This window comes from Polyodon spathula, chromosome 8, assembly GCF_017654505.1.
Source record: "Polyodon spathula isolate WHYD16114869_AA chromosome 8, ASM1765450v1, whole genome shotgun sequence".
In the NCBI taxonomy this organism is placed as follows: Eukaryota; Metazoa; Chordata; class Actinopteri; order Acipenseriformes; family Polyodontidae; genus Polyodon; species Polyodon spathula.
Genome location: NC_054541.1, coordinates 45347993 through 45372327, shown reverse-complemented (window position 1 = coordinate 45372327; position 24335 = coordinate 45347993). Strand labels below are relative to the sequence as shown.

The 24335-nt window shown below is 37.1% G+C and overlaps 1 protein-coding gene across 8 annotated transcripts in view; it reads right to left on the bottom strand.

Annotated features, from left to right (window-relative positions):
• The window catches only part of LOC121320028 (liprin-alpha-2-like), a 178838-nt gene that overhangs the window by 130396 nt on the left and 24107 nt on the right, over positions 1-24335 (bottom strand). The window lies entirely within an intron of this gene.

Genomic DNA, 24335 nt, shown 5'->3' with positions numbered 1-24335 from the left:
GGGGATGAAGGAGTTGAAAGAGGTTGAGGATTTTAAATATTTGTGTGCATATTTATCAAAATGAGATGGAATAAACAAATACAGAACATTGAGAAGAAATGCAAGCAAAGTATGACTCTGTTGAGAGCTATTGCTTAGACGACTTGGGGGGCAGATCAGAAATGTCTAGGTATGATATATAAAAGGTGCAACACAGAGTGTTTTGGATTTTGGATGTCAAATACTGGGAGCAGCAAACAAGACCCAATTGCATGTTTTTAATCAGATACAGGCTCGAGCTTTGCAAATTTGTTCAGGAATTATGTGATCGTCGCCAGTAGCAGCATTGCAGGTTTTGATGGGAGAAATGCCATTAGAATTCAGGAGGGTATTATTGGAGTAAACTTAAGGCACTGAGTATGGATAATCAAGTGGGAAATTGTGTAAATGAAAATTGGTATAGGCATAAACGGAGTCAATGGAAAAAGAGGGGCGGTACTTTTGGGTTTCATTTAAGGAACTGGATAGAAGATTTAAGATCAATGAATTAGAGCAAGTGGAACACATTGATTATATCCAAATACCCAGGTGGACTTTTGTAAAACAAAACCTTTGTAAACATTTTACAGAAATTATAGATAAGAGCAGTGGGAAAGAAGTAAATAAAACACAGGCAAATGACTATATGAAAAGGAAGAAGGGAGCATTACATGTATACACAGATGGATCAAAGGATCCAAGGTCAGGAAGTGTGGCTATGGCAAAATATAAAATGGAAATAAAACCAGACAGAGTAGTTCTGTTTACTGATTCTTCACTGAATACTATTGAGACAGGGAGTGGAGTCAGGAAAGACATTACAGGTGATAATTTAATAACACAGAATTGTTATTTTGTTTTACCGTCTGACTAAATGCAAACACAAATCCACAAATGCCTGTCAATTGTTTTAGTACAAAGAATAGATTTGTGTTTAAAGAAAGCATTTGGGCATAACACAGTATCTAATCTCTTTAGAAAAACCATGCACGATTCCAAATAACTATGGAAATAAATGAAAGCATGGCGCTTCTTAAGCAGGCTTGTTTTTTGGAGCAAAGCGTGGTTAACGGAACAATTAACCGAAAATGAAGAGTGAATTATGTTTCCTTCTGCATGCTTGTTAGTAGCATAAGCCTTTACACACAGCCACACCTTATTAATGCAAAGAGAAATGGTGCCGTCTTCTTTGTGTGTTTTATAAGAACATGTCACAGGGGGATTGATTACACACTACATGAAACAGGATTTGACCTCTTAGGGTTTTTCTTTGTATGCCCTGAATATTTCCTATGTGAATATTTCCTACAGTTACTATGTGTTTGGCAAGAAGTTCAGAAATTAGGCTTCAGGCAAAATGTATTTCTCAAGATATACAGTATACTGTGCAGACAGATCACAATAATTTGCATATATACTGTACATACTAAGCCTTAAGTAACTATTGGCCTGTAATAATTTTATACATAAAGTAGGGTTAATATTAATGCAAATATACAAATATTAATACTTTATACAAATGTTACTTTGTACACAAAGGTATACTAGTAACACACTGTCCAAACTTTAATTAGATAATAAACTCCATTATGGAACATGAACTTAGTTTTTATTTACTAATTCAGTAAGTAATTGTTTAGAAATTCATGTTATAATGTAAGAAATGTAGCTTTTTATTGTGAAGAGAATATTTGTTAAAGCCTTTTAGGAGACTAAAAAGATAGGCCAGACATGTGTTGCTAGGTTACAAAATTGCTAGTACAGTGTCAAATGAAGTTCAGTTAGTGAAACCACTTGTTGTGAAGACTGACTGGAGCATCACCTAACACTGAACACGGGAGTTTTGCTGCATGGGTTTCATTTCAACCCATTTAAGCAAAAATAAAAGCATGCAGACCAGAAATTCATGTTCAGAACATGTAGTAAATGTGTTTGAATAAGAAATGCAAGGTTTGCCTTATTTCCGTTGTCTGTACCAGTACAGCATCTTCCCAGTATAGAAGAGAAATGAACTGATCCTATCTCCATCTCCTGCGCCACAGTTTTATTTTAACTGTGTGATAACTCCAAAAAAGGAAATGTTATTTCTCAAAATGTGACCACTAAAGCCAAGTCACTTCACAAGGATTGTGGGGTCATTATCTCACGGCACAGTACTTTGTTCTTGCCAATTTTTGCTAGAGGAGGCAAACATTTCATTCCAGCTGTTGAGTCTCATGCAGTGGCTGCCATAGAACCTCCTCCTTCTAACCAGCAAAGCTTCGTGTGAGACCGCTACGAACCCTTGTGACAAAAACAACAGTGTCTTTCTCAGAAACAGGTCAATATCTCATTGAAGATAATAAACAGTTATTTGAAAGTCATGCTAATCAATAATCATATTCATGTGAAATCTGCACTTGTATATGTTACAGTAAAAGTCTGAATCTGGTCAGTCAAGTTTTACTGGTAAATGTCAACATTCACCAAATGAAATTATTGAGAAATAAATGGCTTTTCGGATATTTATCGGTTAATGTTATTATTTACCAAAACTGGTAAATGCAGGTATGAAAAAGATATTTATTCCTGCATATAAAATTGTCAATTAACAAAATAATCATTAATGGTCGAAGAATATATTTATTTCTGCATACACATTTTTTATAAACCAAAAATACTGAAGATGTCGAACCATCTACGTATTTCTGCATACACATTTTCCATTAACAAAATAATCATGAATGAGCTTACAGTAATGTACAATTGAGCAATTTAAAGTAGTTCAACATGGTGCTGAGCAATACTGTGATCCACTTGTGTAGAACAACCAACATTCTGGTAAATTTGCACATAAAACAATTCACAGTGGTGTTGAAGGGTCTTGTACCTCAAATACGTAATACTTTAATGAAAAATAACATTCTGTTAAATGCAAATTAAATCATTTAGGTCCTTCTTTCATCAAGAAAAAGTCACAAAATGACACAAAGACAGACAGTGAATAGATCTATTTACTTACTTATTGCAGCATTGTGTGGCTTAAACAGTATGTAGCTTCAAATGTAATTTAGCTCTGGGAATCCTCCCTGGTCCACCTCCTCTCCCTTCCTCGCTTCTAGTCTGACCCCTGTGCTCTGACACATGCAGGAATGCATGAGAGCCATTTATGATCGAACACCACAAGGTTGTCTGTGTGTGAAAATGTGTGTCTTCTGAGGCTCAGGTTATCACTGTTTAATGAACTGTGCTTCAAATCATTCATTTGAAGGGAGTTTTGAAAATTGTGGGGGCAGGCCTATTGGCAGCTTAACTGTACACTGCCAAAAATGTGGGCTGAGAAGGACAAGTGTAAATGTGTATGGAAATATAAAAAATGTGTGTTTTAAGAACTAAGTTAGTTCAGTTTGGCAAATAAATAAAAAGGAACACCACTAATAACCCCCCACCCCCACCCCAAAGATAAATAACCCTTTATAGGTGTCAGTATCATGAAAGTATGGGCCACAATCACAAACTAACATCCACATTATATGGAGTAGTAAATGAAAAGTGTCAATGAAATATGCCAAGCAGTAAAATGCATCCTATCAGATGTCACACAAAAAAAACCTCAATGGAAGAAAAATACAATCCAGAATGATTAATGATTACCAAGAATTGTGGAATTCTTTACAGCTTATGTTCAAAGTCTGATCTTCCTGCAGAGCGCTGCTCTTCATTGACATCACAATTATGGTTGTACAGTAACATCAACACTGTGACGCCTTTGCTGCTGCTGTCCATTGCTGGAGGATGAAGCTTAATGGGGGAATTTAAAAAGGGTACAACATTGAGGGTTGGGTGACCACCTATCCCTAATTGGACAGGACAGTCCCGAAATGTAAAGATCAAGTCCCGGTTCCAGATTAAATGCCTTTGGGACAGAATTTGTCCAGGATTCCTAGACACAGTGCAATCTTAGCGCCACAGTCAAACCACAGCCTGTTTGGAGCAAAGCCCCACCCCTGCTGCATCATTTTGCAATGCCTTACACACACCCTTAATGATTGACACACTGGATAGTCAATCTAAGACATAAAACTATATAGTCCCACTATCATGTGACTTGGGCAACAGCAAACAAAATACAATTTGTAGCATAGTTAAATTTCAGTGTTTTCTTTATGCGAAATGGCTGACTCTTTAAAGTTGAAGTGACACATAGTGATACGTTTGTAAAGGAAGGAGTACCCTATTAGAAAAAAAAAAGTAAGCACCTGTGCTTCAGATTCAGAGAGGAATGGATTATTATAAAGGTCATATATGTTGTTCAGGAAAAGTACAAATGATTCAACAAGAGTTTTTTATACGTCATGTAGAAAATAATTTAGAATTGGATACTGAGGTAAAAACGTTGTTAAGAATCATTCAGAGTGGATAAGTTAATATATAATTTTGAAATACTGTTATTAAATAGTATAACATAATGTAACTATACAATACCCCCCCCCCCCCCCCCCCCCCCCCCCCCCCCCCCCCCCAATTGAGGGCAATATTCCTCATAGTGCCTACCCTTAAACTACAGGACAAATAATGTCCACAAAATAAATAAAGGCAGATTTGATACAAGGAATCTGTGAGCAAGTATTCAGAACTAAGACATGGCTTATTAAAGATCAATACAACATTACTTACAGTTGATCTGCCAGCATTTTACAACACAGTTCATGCTGGATTGAATCAGTCACCTATCTCTGTTTATTACAGGAGCACACATGAAAAACAAATGGTTTAGATAAAATCCATACACAATATTGAATTTCTTGCTTGTGTAAAACTCCTCTACAAAACTCTAGCTGTGGCTCATCTCAACAGGATACAGGTTGATATGTTACTCTAAACCTTGAGATAAGAAAACTTTCATATCGCTTTTTATCAGGTGTTCACCTTCTTCCACATTACGGATACTTGCAGTGTATAGAATTACACCCCAGAAACTGTTTACTAGTTTACTAGAATATCAGCACTTGAATAATCTTGTAAAACTACCTTGTCAAAGTGCCCTTTATCTTAATTTGACTTCCAGTTCCATTAGTCCACCCTAACAACTTGAAAGTGAAAAATTCAGCTCCATGTGTGTGGAAGTACTTCTCCCCTTTTTTATTTTAGACAATGTCAGTAATAAAGAGGCCTCCCATACTGTATAGTTAAATAGTCATCCATTACTACAGAACACCTATCTAATTCAAAAGACATTTCAAATAGATGTATCAATCAGAGTATTATGAATGGTACGTTAATTAAAAAAGGCTATATAGGAATATAGCAGTGATTGATCTCCCATTCATGTAAAAAGTATCCAAATGCAAACAAAACCACAATAAACCTGAAACGTGATATTCTTGGATTAGAAAGCCCCCCCCCCCCACAAAACAAGCTAATGTAAAACAAGTAACACAGACAGTAATACAATTGTACCTATTTCTCTAATATACTTTTACCTTTCTGACTTAAACACAACAATAGATTAATTGTGGTCCATTAGTCACGCAGAACTAACGGTTGAGTCAGACTATCACATCACTATATTGAGTGGTAGGTATATCATGTCTGCTTAAATTGAATGAGGTTGTTTTGTTAAATTCTTGCAAGCATGTGTTGTTTGCCAGCTTGGTTCTTACAGCTTTCTTCTGCTTCCTTTAAATGTTTGACTAAACTATGGAAGGCCTTCAAATTCAAATGTTTAAATGTGATTGTTTTTTATATATTTTTTTTTACTTAAGGTTTGGGAAAATTTAACTGGATTGTATAAACCATCACAACACACAATGCTATTATGAAATGAAATATTTATAGTGAGGTTCTTAATGTAGCATTCCAGCCAGGCATGGACCTACCAACTCCATCTGCTAGCACCAGTATAAGAACACAAGACCAGTTACAACTCAGAGGAGGATCATCAATGCTCATCCAGTTCCTAACAGTTAATAGCTGTTCCCAGAACCTCATCCATTAGATTATTGAAGGACCCCAATGAATCAGCAGCAACAACAGTGTTCTACACACCCGCTAGTCTCTCAGTGTGAAGAAATACAACACCTTCTACCCTCCTGAATCCCAACTCAATTTAACACTCAGATTAAATCCAATGTTAAGCTATGTGATTCTTGTCAGATTTCTTCAGTTTTCATATGGAGCTCTGCTTTAAGTATGGAGTATGAATGTTTCAGTGTGAGGATGCATTTGTGAGCACTCCAGCAGGGGTGTAATGATGCTGCTTTCAAACGAATGATGTGCACTTACATCACCCGTGCTATAGAACAGAACCTACAGAACACCAGCATCCTTCTTATTGGCTGGTTACTTCACAAGATAGTATGAAGCCTAAAACATTAAAGCATTAAAGCATAAAGCAGTGAACTTTACATGCATATTACTCAGGCACTGTGTTTAAAAGTACAGACTCAGGGCTTTCTAATGATGTATTCATGAGGTACTCCTAGCCGGAGCTACAATCGTCTGAAGGTAAGCCTCTCATCATGTCACAGAGTCCACACTTAGGTTTCATTATCAGTCCATTGCTCTGAAATTGCTTAGAATTTCAGCTTTTCAACAATGCCAGCATAACCGCATGCGTAGTTCAGTGAAAGACAGGGCGCTAGAGAAGCTGCAGACTTGGAGATAGTCAGTGTGAGAGCGAGACAGAGTTTTATCCACTGCATTTGTGCCAGACAAGAACAGTGGTACAGAAAGTAATGGTACAGAGCTTGAGCATGTCAAATTGTAAACAGTTCTCTTCAGTGTTCCTTATTCTGTTTTGTTTAAAAAAAATAAATGAAAAAAAAAGTTGTGTTTATGCTCGGCCGGTAAAAGTGTTAATAAAATTGTTGTATTTCACCAAATTTGCTTCGTTTCCCATGTTCATTTCATATTGAAGTTCAATGGTGCAGTGTGTTTTTTCTTTATTTGAGTTATATATATATTATATATATATATATATATATATATATATATATATATATATATATATATATATATATATATATATATATATATATAGCATTGTGACCAAAGTTTTATGTAAATGTTTTTTATGGGGGCTTTTGTTTTTGATATACTGCATGAAATTAATGTTTTCAGTTATCTTCCAAAATATTAGCTTAAGTTGTACCTTCTTTCCTTTGCTGTCTTCCTCAATGAAATCCCTCTGGTCACAGGCATATTCTTCTGGGGTTTTTGTGTGGAGGCATTTTGTACATTTTGCCACAATTCTGTTTTAAATTCTCCAGCTGTAACACAGCTTTAAATCCCGCTAACAAGCCTCCACCCTGACTGTAATCTCGTTGTAAATCTCACAAGCGGAGTCTCTAATAGAAATGTAGGAATGTGCTGTCACTCAGTAGTTGGGGCGGGTTTAAAGTATTCAGAACGAATCGATGATAGATACAAGTCAGGAAGGCGGGACATTGCCCAGCAGCAGTGGGAAATGTATTTAGTATTATTTTTGTAGTAGGTTTTATTTTTAATGGGATAAGGGTAAAGTCAATATGAACTTCATTCTGCCAGATGATCTGATCTGTGTGTGATAGCTCCCTCTAGTGGACTGGATTCAGTGGTGGGGTTCAGATGCAGTATCAGTCCATGTTTCTCTTAGAAATGCCGTTGCATACTGATTTATCTTTCTAGGACACTTTGGCCAGGGTCCAAAAAGACTCCACAGTTACAAGATGGAAACAAAGAGAAGAATACAATCTGCAGCAATAAGGTCTGGCCCAAAAGCAGCATTATAATGAATCAAAGTTATTAATTAGACTGGATCACAGTCAATGTGGTTGTTAAATCTAAGCAGCAATCTGTCAAAGCTTGAAATGATTAAAATGAGCAAAAGGTTGCAGGAGGAAAACCAATTAAACACCAGCATCATGCAGATTGGAGGTAGACACATGTGGCAATGTTGCCCTGCCCCTGTGTGTATTTCTGTGCTGTATGTTGCGTGTAGTGTGTTAATGTTGGTGTATAGTCATTGGTACACTGAATGTAATATGGGTTACGAGCAGGAGTGTTTAAAATGTATATTTGTATTTAGGCACGAGGATTGCACAGCACTTCACGTGCAGGTAAAATGTATGTAAATGTAATAATATGTGAGCACGGGGAATTGCATTTTTATTAATTCACGTGCAGTTGTACCGAGACTCCAACTGAATGATTGCTTAGCAATCGAGTCTCAGTACAGCTGCATAAAAGCAGCATGCAGCATGTTTTCACTCACTCAGGCTTGTGTGTTCGGTGAGTGGAGAACGGGATTGGAGGTGATAATAGTAAGAATAACAGCAGCTCACGGTGTTTGTCTGTGTAGTCCGTTTTGTTTGTCTGAGTGCTGTGTCCTGTGTTTTGTTTGTCTTTCAAACCTTTTGAACGCAACCAAATGCTCAGCTTCACCAAAACTCCACCTCTCTGTGTCTCTTCTGTGTTGGTTCCTGTTTCTGGTCTGACGTCACCTACTGCAGCCGTCTTTGTGACAAGACATCTTTGAAATTCTTATCAATTCATCAGTAGAATGGCTGGATATTGCACATAATTTGTCATCTGAAGAGCCAAACTGGATATTACCTCTATTAGCAGACATTTCCATTGATTTAAAAACAACAGTGAACACCAATTACTGTCACCGATAAATTCCCTTTCCTATGAACAAGATAAATGGAACATAAAAGATCATTTATTTTCATCCTGAAGACTGCCGATTGCTTTATAACCTGATAAAAGACCAGGGGCAGTTCGGTGCAATATCCCTTACAGCAGAAAACACATTTGTCGTTTCAACACAAGGGATGGAAAAAACCCAACACAGATCATTTTATAGCCCACAAAGTCAACAATTTACAGCAATGTTCTTGAACACAAACTGACCAGAATCCAATCTGAAAACATGCAGCACTCGCATTAGTAACCACTTTATCAGATATGGAAAACAAATAAATTGTAACAAATGTGTTAACGCTGAAAACCGAGGAGTCTTCCCTCATCAGCATAAGTCTGGGAATGAATTTGATTCTGAGACAGCAAACCTTGGTTACTGATCATGCTGGTCTCTGGCTCTCACCAGTCTCTGCCATACTTCACAGTTGTGATCATAGCATCAGTTCTGCTCCAACATCTAAAACTAATGGAGCAAAGTGATGGGAAGCTATTACAACGTTCGCATGTTGTGCAGTTATTAATACTGCACAAGACCAGACACACTTGCACTATCGACATAACATGCAAACCTATGCAAAGCAATTGATTGGCTGACACTGTCTATACAGTATGGCTCTTAACCCTAAGCTACATTCCACCTGCAAAGCTGAATTTGGGGAATGCATCAGAAAGCATACCCAAAATGGGCAGCTAAGTACTGTACAGTAGGTGTCACTACAAAGCTACAGCAATTCAGTTCATTTATTTTATACTAGACTGTATTTCAATTCATTGGGGGTTATAGTACCCTCTGGTGGCTTAGTATGATACTGCAGTAGTCTTTAATTTATCTCATTCAGTTTCCTCCAGACAGTAAACTTTACGTTTCTGTGCTTATGTGCTTCTTCTTCATTACATTAGTAATGTGTTATAAATACATGTTTGTATTTTGTTTTAAAAACCATAACTGCTTGCATGTCAGGGATCTCCAAGGGGATATTGTAAAGTGATCACTTGCTTTTTTTTTTAAAAAAGCAGATGCCTTTCTTCAAGTTGACTTACAGAGACTAGGGTGTGTGAACAATACATCAGCTTCAGTCACTGACAACCTGAAGTACCAGGAGGTTAAGTGACTTGCTCAGGATCACACAACGAGTCAGATTTGAACCGGTGTCCTGCAGGTTATAAGCCCTTTTCTTTAACCACTGGACCACATAGCACAGAGTGAAGAACATCGCCTTTGGTTTACTTATTGCTTCTATCTATTCAGCTCCTTTAAAAACCACTCAAACCAAAACGAAATCGTTGTGACACTCATTGTGTCTCACTTCAGAAAAATCTGTTCAGTTCTCACTCTACAATAAGTGTATAAATCTCAGTCAAGATAATATCAATTCTGTTTTCCAGCCAAAGTAAGACTAAATGTTGCTTTTATGTTGCATTAGGTCTCTATATATTGATATATATTGATATATATTGTTTTTTTTTCAGACCCAAGAGTGATTTTTAGTTATTGTTTAAAATGTGATACAGTGTCGCATGATTTGAAATGACACCAAATAGTGTAGAGCCAAGAAGAAGAAGAAGAATGTATTTAAAACCCAGTCACAATATTATAATACATTTCACCCTTAACCTTTAAAAGCGTATTACTTAGACTAAGCACTTAATCAGATCCCATAAGGCATTTAGGAATATCACAGGAGTCAGAAAAGACTGAGCAGTGTATAAAACAGGCCACATGGTGGCACTATTTACATACAAGTAATATATAACTGTACCAGGTGTTTTCTCCTGATTGTCTGTTTTTCATTGACTCACAAAGTTTGTGTATAGTTGTCATGTTTTTATTTGCATTAAATAAAGTCCAATGTTTATATTGTATTGTAGATTACACCAAATTAAAGCTGTTTTGTCTTTTCAGGAGGCTAGCCCAATAGTTAAAAAAAGCAGCAAAGAAAAAAAAAAAGCTACATGTACAGTGCCATATGTACTTTATAACAGAAGCAGCCACAGCAACATATTATATATTCTTCTACATGCAAAACTGTACAAACGTGTTAAACTGCATTGTGTTTGTCCACATGGGCTGCCCAAGGTGAATGCCGGCACCCTTGACTCTGTTTTTACTGTATTTCTATTGCAGTGATTATAATACAGGGTGGTTTAGATCACTGAAGTAGACCCTGCTCTCCTGCACAGTTATAACCGTTCAACCATGTTTCAAAGTAAAAACCTTGTGACAGTAATGCAACATAACTTAATTAACACAGTATAACCTATTAATGAAGCCAGTGTTTTAACCAGCTGTGAATGCAGCACAGTAAACTGTTGTATGAAGAGGCCAGTGATTGAGCATACACAGGGCTTTAAAAGGAGCAGGCTCCAGTGATTGAAGGAACACTGCATTCCAGGGAAGCTTCAAAGGTCGCCACAAAGTTCTCTTCCCCTGATCCCACTGAAAGACAGAGTCTGAGCTTGGATTCCAACACAGTCTTCCCTGTGAGAGCACAAAACTAACAGGTGAAAAAATAATGCCAATCCCAGCTGAGACACAGGCCCTCTCTATCAGAATATCAGGCCTTGAGGTGTCACTGTACCTTGCCCTTTAACCACGGGAGCAAGATGCTCAGGAGCTTTACAATGTTCAATGCCATTCCCTTGTTCCCGCTAACTCAACTGATGGTTGGTGTGCAATTTCTACCACTCAAAAATAAATATATGGGTCACAGCAGGTAATGGTTTGCGTATGAAAAAAATCAATCAGTAAACCATTTAAAATTCCACCTATTGTAACCTTGGGAAACGGAACGGCAGATAGCAACTATTATGTAGCTGAGACTGCAACCCCGTTATCAAGCTTGAAATCTGTAGTTATTGAGGCCGGTTGTGGACAATGGTCTCTGTCTCAACCTTGTGCGTCAGGCCACGTGTGTCCTCATTCTTTAAGGACGGGGCACTTTAAACTGGTCACCTATAGCTTCTTATGCATTATTATAGCTACATTACTTTGTTTTCTGGTATTAAAAAAATAATAATAATTTAATTCTAATCCAATGGAAAAAAAAAAGATTCACTGTATTTTTTTCTGATCCTTTTTCAGGAGGTCAGAAACATGTCCATATTTACCCCAACCTACCCTAATAAACAGAAGTCCATTTGGCTTTGTTTTACATTCATCTTATATAAGGCCTAGACACCATCCTCTGATTAGTCCTGGTCTTGGCTTGTGCCTCTACAGAAACTGAGGGGTTTGGGGCTCAGCCTCAGTCTTGTAGGTCCAACACTGAAAACTCACAATAGGAAAATCTTGCATAAAAACATTGAAAATATACTTTTAAGTACTCACTAGTAATCTTGTCATTCAACTTCTAGTAACCCTTCTGCGTTTGAAAAGATACCTGCTGATGCTTTATGTAACACGAGACTTTATGAAACTTGTTGCAAAAACCTCTTCCAAAGTTAGTGAGATATACACCTTTTTATTTGTTTAATGTTACAGAACCAGACAGTGGTACGAATTTCCTTGGCAGAGCTTCTTGTTATGAGGAAAGCTGCAGTGCAGGTTCTGTAGTTAAGCAGATACCAAAGGGACTGAGTAAAAAAAAACAGCTAGCTCTAATACAGTGAGATCTTTAGAAATAATACAGCACACAATGCCCATAATGCATCAGACTAGATTTTTTCAGAACTGTTTACTCAAGTTTTTAAAGAAATTAACAAAAATGAATGTAAAGTTTCTTTTTAGCTATAAAAACATATGATTGAGTTTTTAAATGTGTTACGGGTGATCAGCAGTACTCCCTTCCTGACAAATCTTTCTAAATTCAAATTGTGATCTTGCAGTCTGGCAACCTCAGTAAATATTAATAACCCATGTATTTGTTTTATCTAAATAAATAATTCATGCTCACTAAGAGGGGTACAACAGCAGACACTGTTCATCGTCCAAGAGCTTGACGCTCTTTGATAAAACCTTTCAGTGCGCAGGAAAAATGTCAGCCAATTTCTGCTATTAAAGTTCTCTGATTGCCTGAATTATGAATCAATCAAAATGCACCTCTGTGTTCTGTGGCACAACCGAGGGCTGCATTTACTGAGAACCCTGTGCTCTCAAATAACACCAGCTGATCAAACACAGAAAACTGACCCCTACAAAATATCCTCACCATTATAAACAGGAAATGGCTTCTGTGGATGAAGTCTATCATTAGGAACCATTGTGGTTTTTACAAAACCTCCATCACACAGCCAAAGGCTTTGTAATGACAGAAAAATATATAGAAACTGTTACAGAAATAAATACTCTGCTAAAAATGTATCTGTTCTCCGAGCTTTTACATTTGCAGTTTCATTAGAGAACTGTAAACCCTTTGCAAGCACATATTCCCCAAAGCAGTGCAGACAGAGAATGAATCACTGGTGATCAGTACACAGTTTGCTTAAAGTATATCGACAGCAAATGCTTTAAACTGACAATTCAATGAATGACAAGGAAACCTCTGCATTTTCAGATCAAATCGACCAGTTTGTGACCAAGGGTCACAAATAATCCTCTATTTTAAGTAATCTTGCCAGTATAAAATAAGTTGAGAAGCCGCTAGGCATATTTTAGTAACTTTGCCTTTTTTTTTTTTTTTTTTTTTTTTTTAGCATTTCTTAACAAAATAGCAAAATATCTATTTGCAAATCACAATTAAAGCTAAGCTAAGTCTGTTCAGGCAAAGCTGAGTAAGTTGAGATACAGTTGGTACTGTAGCCTCCCTTTAGGGAGATTTCTCAAAACCTTGTTTTCAGCTACAGCATACAGTCAAATCCATAAAACAGCATGTTCTGTTGATGATTAGCTTGAAAGATCCTAAACACAGCCCAGCTGGCAGTATGTCCCAAAACAATCAAATTTTATAGAATTTGGCATAATCCTTAAGAATGCCAGTTTTGTAGCAATGAATATGTTTGCATTCCACACACTGCCTATATAAAGCGTAGCTTTTGCTACAATCAAGACAATTAAATAGTGGAATGTACCAAATGTTACCAATTCAACGATAACACACATAAAAAAAATTTAAAAAATGGTTGATTGCCAGTTTGCCATTTGTTTAAAAAACACATTCAAAAATGAAAGTTTGAAACTTTTGTTCTTACCTATAAAATCGAGCACCCAAAGGGACGTCCAAGAGTTGCACCAAAGAAAGGAGACAATAAAATACGGTTAGGAAAAGGTAGAAAATACATGCACATCACTTTACATTGCTAAATCCAATGGACACATTAACAGTAGAGTTTTGTATAAAGGAAAGATTCACTGTACAGAGTACAGTCAGGACTTCTGTGTAATTGTGTCATAGAGAGAGGACAAGAGGGAATTTAAACCCATATAAAGAATTGATGAAGTAGAGAAGTGGAGAGAATAGGTGGATCTGGACTAGTGACAAATAGGACTAGGAGCAGATATTAACAGAGGGCTAATTGATCAGCAGTCCCCTCCCTGGCCCCATGGCCCCGAGCAATAGAAAGCTCCATATAAATGATGTCGAGGAATGCAAGGGCCCATTGGCACCAGGGCAGGGAATGCAGAGGCTGCCAGTGCAGTGCTAACATTTTTTCATCGTTCTGCAACAGGGTCAAAGGGGAGCAAGGAATAAGTTTCCTGAGCAAATATTATTAACTATAATACATAAATGTATATTTGATTCTTGTCGTGTACTTTAGTGTACAAAGTGTTTTTAACATTTACCATCTGATAAAGTGACATGGAATGTTAATGGATAGCAAAGTTACTTGTTACCATTAATAGTGTGCATTCCTTTTTATTAAAAACAAGCAATCCTCTGTAATTTGGCTCTTAAATATCCCACAGCACTTGAACAAGAATAGTGAGCAAATACCTGAAGTTCCACTTCACCAAGGAAACCGCACATGCTCAGTAAATGATTTAGTACTTCTTAGCATTGGGAAGTCACTACCGGTATGTGTGTCTGTGTACTTCTTTGGTCAAACCCTAATACAATATTCTATTTTTGTAGCTAGACTGCAAGAGTGTCATTCCAGTCTAAGCAACAGGAGGCAGCCTATAGAAGCACCATGCTTTCCAACCTTGATTAAACACAGCCAGTGGTCTCTTATGTTTGTGGGATAGCTGTGTGTAAGGGGCAGGGAGAGATAGCAATTTTCACATATCTAAGTGCCTTAGGCCACCCTTATGAGTGATCAAGTTTAGCCTTAGGAGATATACAGTAAAGGGCTCTGCTTACACATCTCTTGTATCTTGGGAAAGCTTTCTCCAACACATCAGGTAATGATAAATCAAGCATCTTAAAAGCTAATTCTGTGTTATCAAATAAATAAACATGTTTGTGTGCTTTACCCCATGCAACTTTAGAATGTGTGTCTGGTAGGATCATAAACCTGGGCATAACAACTGCACAGTAATGGCAACACAAACTTCCTCATCTGTGCTGTGCATTCTCCTTCAACCCAAACAACAGAACAAAACAAAAAACAAAAACTATATGGATTGCTGCTACATTTTTAGACAACGACCCAATGGTCAACAGCCCTAAAATATGCCCAAGAGAAATGTTGGCAAAAAAAAAAAGATGTAATGCAAAATGTAATACTAAATATAGATAACCATTTTTCTTTTTGGCCTAAATGTGAATTTAAGACATAGCTCAGGGCAATCTTGGTATATGATGTACATGCTACAGGATAGACTATGAAACACTGCCAATCACAGGCTTTAATGAGATGCAGTGATAATATGCCTGTCTTAATGTACAGTAAAAGCGTGGTGTGACCCTTACAGTCTCCTGAGCAGTTGCTGTAATGTAATTTTCACACAGCAAGAGGCTAAATGGGGCGAGAGGCTTTCTTTAAATAGAATATGACATAGATACTGTGTGCAAAGGCAGTATTCCATTGGGATTGCGAGCAGCCGGGAGGAGCAGGATGTTCTCAAGTCAATTAACCTTTTCAGTGCTAAAGGAACTCATGACACTGTCTTGCTTTATATTGAATATTGTAGCATTATACAATAAACAAATATTAGCTTTGAGAAAAACATGAATGCTTTGTTCAGGTCAAATGGGGTCTAGTCTTCATGTCTGAAATCTTGCGACATTTCGTAAGTAATTCAGCTTTTAAAATAAACATCTGGTTGGCAGTGGTCAAGATATTCTTATCAGGTTTGGCAATAGCTAGTTTTTTTAGTACTGGCAAGTTCTTCATTCTTAGTTTCTTTTTCTTTTTTTTGTGTGTGTGTGTGGGGGGGATTTCTTTGATCAGAAACACCCCCAACAACCCTTTCCTCTTTAAATGACCTGCACACTCCAATGACTTGTAAAACATCATCAGCCTTTAAAACATTCTGAGTGGGTGACACAGCTGAGTACATAATAACCACTGCCATTAAAACAAATGTCACAATTACAGTGATCAGCACTGCCACAGATGTGAAAAGCTGGAGGATCCGTGGATCCATCATGCAAGCCACTCTTAGCTGGTCGTGTGCACTGCTTACCCTGTATGGGAAGGTTCCCTGCACCTGGAAGCTACTGCTTTGAAATACACACTAAATATAATTTTGGAGAGATCAAAATCTTATTAAATTACTAATTCTTTAGTTATTTTCTCTGGTTTCCTTTCCCCATCCTTGGTAAAGGGATCTGTAGCCTCTCGGTTAAACACAACCTGCTCATCCTTACTGACTCTCAGCTCCTCTTTTATACACAAGATTACACTCAAATTGGCATAGATTGAACAACAAATTCAAGTTTCTTCAATGTTTATTTACAAAAATAATCAACGAAAAACAGACTATGGCAGAACAGTCCTTGCTGCTCTCCTGTAGGTTGTTTTAGGAAGAAGTAAATGCTTAACCTGGCGTTCGCTCAACAAGGAATACATACATAAATAACATTATGCTAAAGGCCATGGAAGTCAAGCACTGGGAACATAATGTACTGCCCCATGGCACAAGATATACAGCTAACCTGAATCCTGTTTTCTGCTCAGTTTCCTTGCAATTAACAGTTCTAGAACAATGAACACCGAAAAACCAAAAAGACACAAACAGTAAAATGGGACAGTGTGACTGAATAAACTGGACCCTGATTGGTTGGCTGCTGTATTTAAAACCAATTACCTTTGACCCCATATAAGGCTATGGTGCTGTACATGTGTGGGATTTAACTGGAGTTACTATCTAAAGGGGGTTGTAAAGTAATTTTACAAATGTCCATTAAAAACTGCAGATACAGGACAAGGTTGACACAGCAGCAGTGTTTACTGGAGATCACAGACAGGTCAATGTTGAATAGTGATTTTCTATAGAAATAAAAGTAAAGAGTGAGTACAGTTGCTCAATGCTATTGCAATGCTTTGGCCAGTCAATCCTCAGCAGTATATCCCATGAATTCAAAGGCTAGCAATGGAACTATTGACTGGAATGTGAAAGCAGAGAGTTTGCAGTTCAGCATAGCACTGACACAGTGGGATTGTACTTTAATAAAGAGGAAGGTGGGTGTTCTAGTCGTGGTAGTGGGATAGAGGCTGGAAAATCATTAGTTCCACATAATATCCCATTCCAATACAGCATGGATATTCTGCTGACCCATTTACAAGCAGAGGCAGTTGGTGAACATAACTGCTCTATATAAAAGCATGTTGTTTGATTGTGTTTTAATAACAGGGAAGAGGTATAGAAAGGAGAATGTTTAATATATAATACATTAGAATAGAAATAAACATGCTCTTTTGTTCTTATTGTCTGCCATAAAGGAAAGTCCTCCAGGCAAGATGAGCAAAGCTGGTGTTGCGCCATCTAGGGCACAGGTAAAGGATTGTGTGTCTTTATGCACAGGTGTTGGTGGCAACACATCTGTATACTAAGCGCCTCTGGCACTATTTTATAAAAGACACTTTAGCGTGGTAACATAGTTCTATGGCAAGCAACTAACACTTTACTCACTAATAACAAAATCACTGACCTGCAATACCCACAATTTATATGTAAGCGTGATTTATTCCCACTCCTCCTTCTCGCACAGGTACTTAAATAATACATTGTGTGGGTTTATTCCCATTGGCTTAAAGAATGATTCCATATGTTCATAGTTAAAATTCCTGGTGATGTCAGCAGGCTACGGCAAGAGCCACGACCCAAACCAGTAAAGCATGCTCACATTACTCCACTGTCTGGCATGCCAATGAAAATGTGGATTGGTTACAAAATCCTGAAGAAACAGGGTTCTTGTACATGGTCTTTATTAAGGATCTTACAATAAAGCTGTCAAATTCATAAACCATTTAGACAGCATTTATTATACACAGTGTTATTGTACATGCTTCAGAAGCTAGTGATAGATTTAAAGTCTCAGTTCTTGAAGTTAATCACCTAATGCAAAGGGAGGGGTTGTGCTTCCCTGTTACTTGATTTAACACCCTGAACATACTGTACTGCAGTGGTGTGTTCAAAACACAGTCCAGAGCAAACCCTGCCTATACAACACTTTGTACAGCTTGTTGATTTCTCTATAATATGCTGGTTGGCTAAGCTTTAAACCACTGTGATGAATGAATGGGCAAGGTTAAGTGAGTAACCTCACTCGATCCTCAACTCTGAAACACACTTTACCAGCACCAAGTTCCCCAATCAGTGATAAACGTGTTTTAACGAGGTAGCAAACAGCTGCATTACTGCCTTCTGACTACTTGACAAAAAGCAGGACTTGCTTATTGGTAGTAAACCACTTTCTTTACAACATGCCCATAATCCTGTTAGCTAAAGCCTAATTGTTCATCGACACACTATAAATTGAGGGAAGTACAATTTATGGGTCACTTCCAGGCAGTATTTAGTTGTAACTAAAATATTACTTCTAATCAACAGTGCTGAAGAACGCCTTTATTAAAGAAGGACAGAATCCAAAAAGAGTTAACTGTCACACTACCTACTGGGACTGCAAAATATAAGGGCATGCAATACCTTGCATGCTCTCCTCTTTCAAAGCTCCAATGTAAATGGAATAGAATGTATGGGATGTGATTTAGCTCATCAAGTAAAGTGGGTTCACTTGGGAAAGCTAGAATGCAAAAGATGGGAGACTTGCTACCAGAATTCAGGTCTCATGCAGCTATAAAGCACTGGAAACTGTCACACACATCTGTAATGCTCAGTGATGGATACCAGACCCTGTGGTGGCTCTTAAGGAACCTTTCAAGATCAGAAACGGACAAAGATTTCCAATAATGCTGAGATCCTGGATGCAAACTGGATATTGTGATCAAAAGACCATTGCTTCCCAAAAAAAGAAAAAAAAAAGTGTACAAAGCATTCCACTGGACTGCCTCGATAACATTACATAATGTTGTAGGGTTGATGTGAGATTTCCAGTTGAAAAAAACAATGCAAACTCATTTGCCTAGAAGCTGTCAATACAGAACACGATACTGGTAAGTGCTAAAAAGCCTTAAACTGATCTAATTTCTAACACTATATTAGCACCAGTATTGACTGCTCCTTTGATTATTATGCAGTTTATGGTAAGAGTAAAAAAATATTTAAACAGTAATTGCTTCACCCTTAATTAAAATACGACGTTAAAAATAGTCTGTTTATTATAAATTGTATTTGAAAGCACTTACACGTCAATGAGACCGGAGTTATTATTCAGCATTCATCATTGCCTAGTATGTCAACAATACTATCGGGGTAACTTTGAAAATGTTAAAACAACACGAGTAATAAAAATATGACTGAATCTAAACAACCAGTACAGAAAAAAAAAGAAATGGCATTCCCTTGGCTCACTGGCATTGTCAATATCATAAAAATGAATAATGGATTCAGCCACCACTGTTCAAAATGTTGCAATTTTGGAAACAAACATATAGTGTACTGTCAAAGATTTTCAGTGGCAAAGTATTAATACATGGCATTTCTATTGGTATTAACATGTAAATCTCAAAATTCAGTATCTGCTCTCTTAAACGTTAAAACAACTAGAAAGATTCGAATACCTGCGGTTCATGATTATAACAGCACAAGTGATCAGCCACAGTGCAGCCGCCCTGGAGCATCAGCATGACAACAGCCTGGACTGAGCTGAGTAGGGTACTTCTCTGGAGTCTTCAAGTGGGCACTTTCCATCCTTGGTGTTTTGTCGACTACACACGACACCTTGAGGGCTCGACAGTGATTCTGGTGTCCCAGCATCACCCCCCTCCGTCCCTACTCAGCTAAGCCCAGCTTACTTACCTTCCTTTAAATCAACCTTTTTTGTTTCTAATGTGCTTGAGGTCGTCCAACCAGAATCTTTTTGTCTCAGCCAGAGCCAGTTGCTGCTCCTCTCTACTACTGCTGATAAGTTCTTCACTATGTGTCGCAACTCTTGAACACTGAATCCGATGTCTCTGAGAAACCAGGTTGTGGAGTGTCCTATATCCTATGATATGTGATCTCTATCATTCTCTATTGTTGTTTCTGCTTAGATCAGTGTTGTTCAAGGGGTTTTTATGTTCAAAATGATCTTAAAAGGTGTTGGTGGTCCAGCCAGGAGCATGCACTGCGATGGAAGTGGTTCTGGGTGAAGAACTAGTACAGTGCCTCCCTTCCCCCAGCAGGTGTCTCTAGTGGCCAGTAGGGAAAGTCAGCCACAATACATTTATACAGACAGGATAATCTTTCCAACTGGTGGAGAACAAGCACGATGTTTAGGGAGATATAGACAGAACATAAAACCATGATAGATTATGCTGCCCACACTTCATAAATCATTGCACTGCATTTTGTATAAAGCAATTGCTTTTGTGAAGGGATTTGGGACTTGTTCCAAATGTGTGAATTCACAACACCAAATAAACACAGTGTTAGTTTAATGGTCTGAATGCCTAGAACTGACTCCCTTTACAGCAGGGGTGTCAAACTTAGTTCCTGGAGGGCTGCAGTGTCTTCTAGCTTTCGCTCCACCCGAGCTCTCAATTACTTAATTAGTCTAATTATTTGATTAACTGGACACATTTAACAATTCTCTTCAGGCCTCAAAATGTTTCACAGGTAGTGTACCTTGAATCAAGTGCATTTTTAAAACCATCAACTGTAAAAGACCTTGAAAAATATTAAATGTCAAATTGAACAAATAATTAGATAAATTATGTTAATTGAGAGATTAAGTTGGAATGAAAACCAGAAGACCCTGCGGCACTCGAGGACTGGAGTTTGACACCTCTGCTTTACAGAGTGCTGACACCTGTACAGAGCCATTGAGGTAAGATGAGAGAGTCTACTGTATCAGATAAAACACTGTTTTTCACTGAACTTTATCTTGTAATCTAGAAAAGGAGGGTTTAACTTCCATGAAGTTTAACTTGTTTGTATTATCCATCAGCACTGGTAAATATTTACACTATCACCAACATCACTGACATTCCAGCTCTTTATTACAAGTCTTCTGTTCTTCCTTATAAAAGCTGCTGGTTATAAAATATGAATACATAGATGAATATCAATACACCTGTATATAAATACAGAAGACAGATTTGTTCTGTAGAACTGTCAGCTACAGTGTGAAATCTCTCCCCAAGGTTGAATAGGGCTAATTGTAGCACTATATTCCTAATTCAGTCACAGTGTTTATGTAATTCACCCTGGCTGATAATTCATGATTCTAGCACTCACTGTAGAGAATGTGCCCAGCTACTTTGTGCAAATGAATCACACTTTTAACGGTAATAAGCATATTTAAGCATCATTTTAGACATCAATTCATATTACATTTCTACTGTTGTAAACACAACTCACAATTCTCTGACTTGAACATGAGGGCAGAAATATGAATATTACCTAAAAAATAATAATATTTGTTTTTTTAAAAACTCACATTAGAAAAATGCCTTTGCAAATAAATATAAAAAATTTAAAAAAACAGAGCATACCGCATGTATGCTTATGATTGTCATGACATTGATTAAGGAAATTACATATTCACATATCATATTAATTCAACAAGCATGCTGTTGTAAACTCCCAGCGTCACTTCAGACTATTAGACACCTGCAGACACTACCCATATAACCCTTCCCATGGAAACTCATTATTCCATAATGATGGGACTAGCACTGCATGTTTCTTCAATATAAACAAAATGATTTATTTCTCCAGCACAAAGATATTTGTGCTGTTTTATATGGCATTACCAATTGTGAATTGTTTATCAGCTTATATCTAAGCACACTACGCTACATATATATTTATAATATATAGTTAAGAATAAATTTTAATGTGACACAATTTCCATCTGATGCAAACTGTCTGATATGAAGACATTTTAGATGGCTGTATCACATAAAATACCAAGGTTCCAGTATTAGATTATATATATATATATATATATATATTATATATATATATATATATATGTATATATATATATTACGTTAATACAGCATATCACCAGACAAAGAGTATGAGTATTACCAGTGCTTTAGTGAGAGACCCCCACCCCCACTCCCACTGTAAGACGTGGGTTTGGTGAATTGGCAGAGTGTACTGTCCCCAGGACTGCAATAGGGATTTCTGGAAACACATTTCTGTTTAAGCAAAATCATATCTCTAAATGAGTTGCTGGACCCCAACACATGTAAAAAAAACGGTATACAAGAATAAAATAGTCTAGTACAGTATTTATGGAGTACATTTGCTGCACTGAAGAACTGAATCCTCTTCACATGCAGATTAGGGTTTTGAAGAGAAAGAAAAATCAATACTTCATCTCACTGCTCAATAATGCTAGGCCCCAAGATGGTAGGAAGGTTAAAGGCCACCATTTTGATCAGCAAAGAAAATAAACATGATATGAAGGTTTTCCAAAAAATATGAGCTTCGCACAGAAATGCCTGCTCTCTAAATCAATAAAACTTCAGATGAAAACAATTGTTCATCCCGCTACAATTAATGGAACTACATGTAGTATTATAATGTAATTCTGAGGGATTCACCATACTGTAAGTTCTCTTCTGCTAAATCAATTTTGATCAGTCTTACAAGCCAAGCCACCTTGATGGATAATGGCCCGCCTGTCTCACTTGTCATTGTAGTGTGATGAGAGAGCTGGTTAGAAGGTATGTATTCTCTTCAGTCTTCACCATGCATGAGAACACCACACATTCCATCTCAGGTAATACATGTACCTCTAGTCTAATGTCTCCTAGTTGGCCATAGCGCATATTGGCATGTACAGCAATAAATACTTTGTATCGCAAACAAAGAATATCATAATTCCATCATGCACACACTTAATGCAAGCCAGACTGATTGCATGTGTGGATGGCCATCCAAACTGTTGCCTTTCTTGCATTATTAGAGCCATGCTCCTTTGTGTAATAAAAGTTAGACCATAGAATAGAGCATGTTGAGCCCTGCAGTATCAGCTACATCCTTACTGATAGCCCATGCTGGTCAAGCCAATGCTGTTCACCTTAAAAGGGCACATAAGGACCTTTTTATTTTATTGTGTTACATGTTCCCATGTGTTGCTACAGCTGTTTACGTAAGGTTTGTGTATTGTTTTGAATGCCACTGACCAAAACCAGAAGAGAGCAGGCTATACACCTAACACACACACACACACACACACACACACACACACACACACACACACACACACAACTGTAACAATTGTAAGAATACAATTATTTCTATTTACTAATAAACACAACTACCATTGATTTCTTTTTTTGTGTTGAAACAATGTAGCACAAACTAAAAGATAATAATTTAATTTATGACTGTGGGTTTAAAGCAATTTTAAAAACTGATAACCAAGTTCAATGTTTTAGTAACTTATATTTTTGTTATATATGGTCACAATTCCTATTCCTAGCAATTGTACTGAATTGAAAGTCTTATTTACAAATATTTTTCAGTAAAATACTGTACATATAATCACTTTTCATTTTTTAAATTACATACAGTATTTAGTCAAGTGTTGGGGGCGGGGGGGGGGTCATTGTCAGTGTATTCTTTTTAATTATTCAGTTAAAATTGGTAGATGTGTTTGAAGGGTGGTTAGGGGCCATGTGGACCTTTAAAATGGGTTGCTCATCACAGGTTTGAATACACTCTTGTACCTGTATGCTGCATGTTTAGGTGTGCAATATATTATTCTATATCAACATCACAGCCTACTAAAATGCAAAACTCGAAAATTTCTTCATTTAAGCAGTCACATTCTTTGTGCAAATTTGGCATATTGATTGCATCTATCTTATAATGTTTTAAAGTGAAATGCAAACAGTTTCCACTTTACAATTAGCCTCTTAGTTTGATGCTTGTAAAATACAATATTTATTAATAATAGTCTCTTAATTCATTTGCATGGAGATTATTTATATCAGTAAATATATCTATCATATGCATACTATGTTTCAGGTTGTAATAAAACAAGACGACGTGTCCTCAGAGATATGAACAGACTGAATAGACAGAACTGGCTGTCTCAAAATCATGGCTCCAAGGAACGCTCAACAAAAAGGAGCAAGTGTTACAATTAAAAAAATAATTGACTGGTTAATAAAAAAGGCACTTTTTAGTTCACTTAGTTTACCATATTGCTGGTGTAAACATACACTGATAACTGAATAACTCTGAGGAAAATGTGATATCTGAGGAC